Here is a 6060-nt window from a genome sequence, read left to right on the forward strand (position 1 = left end):
AACCTTTAATTAAATCTAAACAAAACAACCAGAAATACCAAACTGTTGCTAAACAACATGACAACTTTGCCAAACTAAACCAAAGTTTTTAGTTTGACGCCAAGAGCAAAAGCACTAAAACACAGTTTTGCTTCATAACCAAAATTAAAACATTGTGTTAACCTGAACATTAAAACTTGAAAATTAACTAAACGGTCCCAGCACTCCTTTAAACCTCTGAGCTGCTCTGGAACCGGGGACTCCTCTTGGCCTTTGAGCTGCGCCGGGTCCTGGGGCTCCTCCCATCTTCTGAGCTGCTCTGGAACCCGGCGCTACTCCTCTGGCTGGAGCATCTCCGTGCCTGTGCAGAAAAACACAAGTAACCACACTTTACTAACAGGATCTTGAAATCATCTTAGAGACCACACTTTGTTCGTACTCATGGACAGAAACAAGACAAACTCTCTGTTACTAAAACACAAGTGAAAAAATCTGAACTTTGACAGAAGTCTCGTCTCAGACTTACGTTGCTTGGGCTTCTGTTGACCCTCAACTCGCTGGGCCAGCTGCCGCTACTTCCGCTGGACTCGGGCGTCTACATAAACAAAAGTGTGTGTGAGAAAAGTGACGCATTTAAAAAAGCCGCACTTGAACGCACCCGTCTCAAGGTGGTGTCGCTGCTCAAATAGTGGATTTAAAGGACAGGTTGCTTCAGAGTAACTTGCATGTCCAGACGGCAAGCGGGTTGGTGGTCCTGAAGAGACCGACAAAGGGTCCGACCGAGACTCGGACCTGGAGGAGTCGGTTTCTACAGATGATGTCTGGGGAAAGCAAAACATTTCAGGCTCCTTGTGCTACAATTATGAAAACACTCTGTGGTGGTGTGCAGAAGCAGATTCATACCATACGGTCAAAGCATACCATGCTCAGGGCCGGCTCTAGGTAATTTGGTGCCCAAGGCAAGAGTGCCCCTTTGTATGTAGAGAGTACATTTCATACAACAAACATAAATGTAATAAACTATTTTTTTTTTTTTATTTTGCGCCCTATACATCAGATGGCGCCCCAGGCGCCTGTCGGCAAAGCCGGCCCTGACCATACCCACCAGGAAGCTTAGGAGGAGGTCCTTCCCAATGGTTATGACAGTGATAAAGTACAGTGCGATGAATGGGGAATTGTAGAGCATCCCACAGTACATTATCACGTTCCACTTGTCCCCGGTGATGATCTGAAATGAAAACAAACATAAGTCACGACTGAATATTAGGAAGGAAATAATACCTGCAAGACGGTGAGCATGGACCACCCCAGTGAGTCAAAGCTGGCCTGGGGATGAAAGAGTCCCTTGACCTCCGGCGGTGGAAAGCTCTCAGGGTTGAACAACGTCATGCCCCACACGCTGCAGTGAGAGTCAGCCAGATCCTTATTATAGCAAATTGTGTGTGTGTGTGTGTGTGTGTGTGTGTGTGTGTGTGTGTGTGTACGTGCCTGAAGATGAGGACTGTGAAAAAAAAACACCATGAAGAAATGCAGCGACTGCTTGATGGATCGTTTCAGGATCTCATACTGCCTCTTCAGCTTAGGCGAGAAGTTGTTCAGCATATTGAACCGAGTGATGCGGAACGCACGGAGAACGTAGAGTCTGGTCTCTGTTTGCCATACGATTTCCACAATGCTGAGAAAACAACAAAAATGGTTATCACAGCAAAAAATAAACCATCAGTTCTCAAAAGCAAAGGTTGACTGAGATTGTTCTACCCGATGATGATGGTGGCGAGGTCCACGAGATTCCGCCAATCAGTGAAGTACTCTATCCTGTGCAGGAGGACATTTGCCACCAACTCCAATGAGTATATCCCAAGGAACACGCAGTTGCACGTGTCCAGGGCTGTGGTCAGAGCCTCGGGCTTCAGGAGGAGAAGATCCAGAGTCAAGAACATCATGAACATGAGATCACTCAGTTGGTTTTTACATTTTTACCAGAAAACATTGATAAACTATTGGAGTTGTTATAAACTCTTATTTTGGAGATTTGACGGAGGAGAACTGTCTACTTTCTACAGAAGCAGCCGAAATAGAACCTTGGCGACAATAATAATAAAAACAGTAGACTGTTTCATCATTAGCCTGATGACCATGCTTTTCATTCCATAGAATTAGACGGTGCAAGTGTTCAGCTGTAAGTGCATTTCAGTCCGGCCGTCACGTTGAGGGTAGGAGGCTTGGACCCAAAACGCAAGAACCCAGAACTACACAGGCAGGAGCGGTTGCAAAAATAGGAATATTTCTGGAGTAGTAACAAAAAACTCAAAAGCACAGGAGGCACCTAGAACAATGCTGACAAAGACAATGGACCAACAAATCAGGCTTATATACACAGGGGCTGGGTGATTAAGGGAATTGGGCACAGGTGAGACAAATAAAGTGCGAGGAGGAGCAGAAACAGGCAGGGGAGAACACCAGACCGTAATCCTGTAAAACAAAGCTACTAAACTAAAATAAACCTAAACATTGTAGAACAAAGACACAGAAGAGCTAAAGATAAGTAAACTAATGACCTAAACGGGGAAGGAAACACACTAAAGGAGATACGACTAGTTAATCTGAACAAATAGAAAACTAAAAACAAGTGAAGTGACTAGGGGGAACATGAGGGAAACCTGGAGGGGGCTGGGGACCAAAGGGACACAGAGCATGACACCGGCGTGTTTCACTGTCAAACATTCAATTATCGAACAAAACAAAAACAGAATAACTTTTTAGAGGATCTTACCTGGCCGAAGTGCTCAATGGACATGGCGATTAGGTTGGCGAAGATGGTGAGCGTTAGGATCGACTCCCAACAAGTCGCTGTTGAGGAAACGCTCAATCTTCTCCATGTTCGGGGACTGGGGGTCAAACTGGGAATGAGGAGAATGGGTTCAGAGTTCCTGGAGGATGAGCAAAAAAAAAAAATCTATTAGCTGAACGTGTTTTAGTCTCACCGAACTTGAGCGGCTCTGGCTGCTCCACCAGCGGTCACTCACCGTGGACAATCTGAGACACAGAGAGAGAGAATGAGCGGATCCCACTGCATCCGTGCACGTTCAGCTTCAGCAGTGATGGGATTTGCTGTGGTGTGAGTGAATGTGTGACTGCTTTTGTGTCATCTTTGTCTCTACGTGGCGACCTGTCCAGGGTGACGGCTGGAGACCAAAGCAGCTCCCAGAGACCCGACTGAATGAGTGTTTGTGTGAACATTGTACCTGACGCAGCGATGCTCCCACAAGTACAGCTTCATCCTGTACAGCAGGTCCAAGCCGTCCACAAAGAAGCCCCTCTCACGTTCAGGTTCATCATCAGCCTTCACGAAGTGAAGGGCGACTATCACCTGGAACGTGTTGATGGCGAGGAAGGAGACCATCTGATTAGAGGGACACAAAGAGGAGAAGAATGTCACGTCTTCTCCTAGTTTGTTGTAAAACGACAACAACCATGTTGGTGCAAAACCCCATAAAATAGCAGTATTTAAAAGTCAAGCAGATACACCAACGAGGATGAAGAAAAAAACAAAGCTGGCCCTGGAGGAGACGTCCATCATGATGGTTGTCCATCCTTCCAGTGTGGTGACCTGATTAAAATCACAAACATCATGTGTAACGTCTATTAAAGCATTAGAATTCACAAATGTAACAAATAAACAGGGGCCAGAAACCTTGAACCTGTGGGCAGATTTAGGCTGATTCCCACCTGGTACACGGTGAGCATCCCATATCCAACGTTGTCAAAGCTGATGCCCCCAAACCCCGGATTTGGGCCCAGCGGAAGACACGTGTTATAAAGGACATTCCAGTTGTCGCAGGCCGTTGAGTTGGACAAGGCGCTGCTGTTGGCCAGTAGTGCAGATGACCAGTTTACACTGGGCGGGGCCAACATGCAGGTCTGTCCATTCTGGCGGAGCGGAGGAATGTTCTTACACTGGCGTATCCCGTCGGGGTTCGGCGAGCAGAGGAATTCACGATCCTCATCAGGAGAGGACTGATAGTACTCGCTCATGTTCAGCTTCAACCTTTGGGATTAGAAAAGAACAGAAAGAAGAGATTATAGGCTGCAACATTTACAAGACTGTCACATCTGAAATCTAAAATAAAATAAAAGTTGTCTTCTACGCTAAGGCACAAAATCTTCAGGGTGAAACAAATGCGCTGGGCTGAAGGATGAGTGTTTGTAAAGCAGCAAAATTAACACATGAAGTGGTCCTACAGAGAGAGATGAGAGGAGCAGACAAAATCATCGCCTTACACAGGGTCCAGGTCGCTCATGTAGCACCGATGGCGGAGGTCGCTGGCCCACAGATGGACCCCCATGTTGCCAAAGGTGTACACCATAAACAGGTACATCAGAATGTACTGTCCTATGATGGGGATGATTCTCGTCACATTCCTGATCCACCTTCGCAGTTCTACAGGAATGTAGACACTAACAACCAGATGTTTAGATGTTTGACGAAAACCTTCCCCTTGTGGCTCCTCACAAACGTCATGTTGTTAATGAGTCACTAGGAATACGTTTTCATGAATACGTGTGCCATCCCTGGAAATCTGGCGTTTAATAAATCATTTATTAAATACCAGATTTCCAGGGATGGATCTAAACACAAATCCATTTATTATAAATAGATTTGTTAGTACTAAAAGTGAAGGCTGGTGTTTGAATGGTGGCAGACAAAGGTCCGTCTGTGCTCCGTCATCAACTTACCCCTCACTCTGATAATCAGCCTGACCACCTTCAGTGGGTAGCTGATCCTCAAGTGCATCTGGGACCAAAAAAGGAAGCAGTCCACGATCCTGACAGGGGGAAAAAAAATTAAACATTTTAAATCTGTCACTTCGGTTAAAATTAAACAATGTTTTTCATCTGCAAATAGTAAATAAGTAAACACTCACTCAATAATCAGGACAAATAACCACCCGATTCCAGATGCTACGAAGGTGACCTGGTTCTGGTCTATAAGTCCTCACATGGACAAGCACCATCTTACATTGGTGATCTTCTTAGTCCCTACACTCCCAGCAGGTCCCTGAGGTCCAGTGATCAAAGCCTACTGGTTGTGCAGCACCAGGCTAAAGACCAAAGGTGACAGATCATTTGCTGCTGTGGCCCCCAGACTCTGGAACTCTCCCCCTGAGTCAGATCAGTGGACTCAGTGGTCTCCTTTAAAAAGCGGCTGAAGACTCACTTGTTCAAGCTGGCTTTTGTATGACCTTCTTCACCACTCTCTCTTTATTCTGCTCTCCCCACCTATTCCACCTTCCTCAGGATCCACTGATTTCCCTCTTTCCTATTCACTCTCTCTCTTTCTTAACATTTTTTCTTTTAAATCCTAATTGCCTATTTTTGCTCATTTAAATATATTTTTAAACATTTTCTAAATGCTTTTTTATATTTTAACTTTTTTTTTGTTTGTTTTTGTGAAGCGCCTCGTGATTTTTATCTTGAGAGGCGCTATAGAAATGATATTTTCTTCTTCTACATATGTGTGCTACTGCTATTTCACAACTCAAAGCAGCAGGATTAAGTCAGTCTAATGTTAAGAGGTTTGTGTCATCCATGTGTAACCGGATTACAGGATACAATAAGATAATTAAAAGAAAAAATAAACAAATGGGCCAATAATTAGGTTCGGGGAGAATTGGAGGTTGTTTAAGAATGACTGGAGTCACGGGTATAGCATGAAACGGTTTATATACTAAATTTTAATAATAATGGGAGATATAACACATAAAGATAACACATAAAAACAGATGAAAACAATCGACAATAGTAAAATGGTCGGTATGAGATTTGATCATATGAGTCACAAGTCAGCCGGCGTCAAGTCAAATCCCCACGCTTGGGGTGAAAGTCAGTCCGGTGGTGCGATTTTTTCCTACCACACCGTTGAGATTGTTCACAGAAGAGAGCAGTCTGCTCTTCAGTTACTTGAGATGTCCTGGTTCGTTCAGTGGTTAAGGCTCGCCATCTCCCTCGTCAGGAAGAAATCCAGTTCTCGTTCCAAGTGAGTGATCATAGGAGTCGGGATCAAACCCAAGGAAAAAAAAA

This window comes from Nothobranchius furzeri, chromosome 11 (assembly GCF_043380555.1).
Source record: "Nothobranchius furzeri strain GRZ-AD chromosome 11, NfurGRZ-RIMD1, whole genome shotgun sequence".
Lineage (NCBI taxonomy): Eukaryota > Metazoa > Chordata > Actinopteri > Cyprinodontiformes > Nothobranchiidae > Nothobranchius > Nothobranchius furzeri.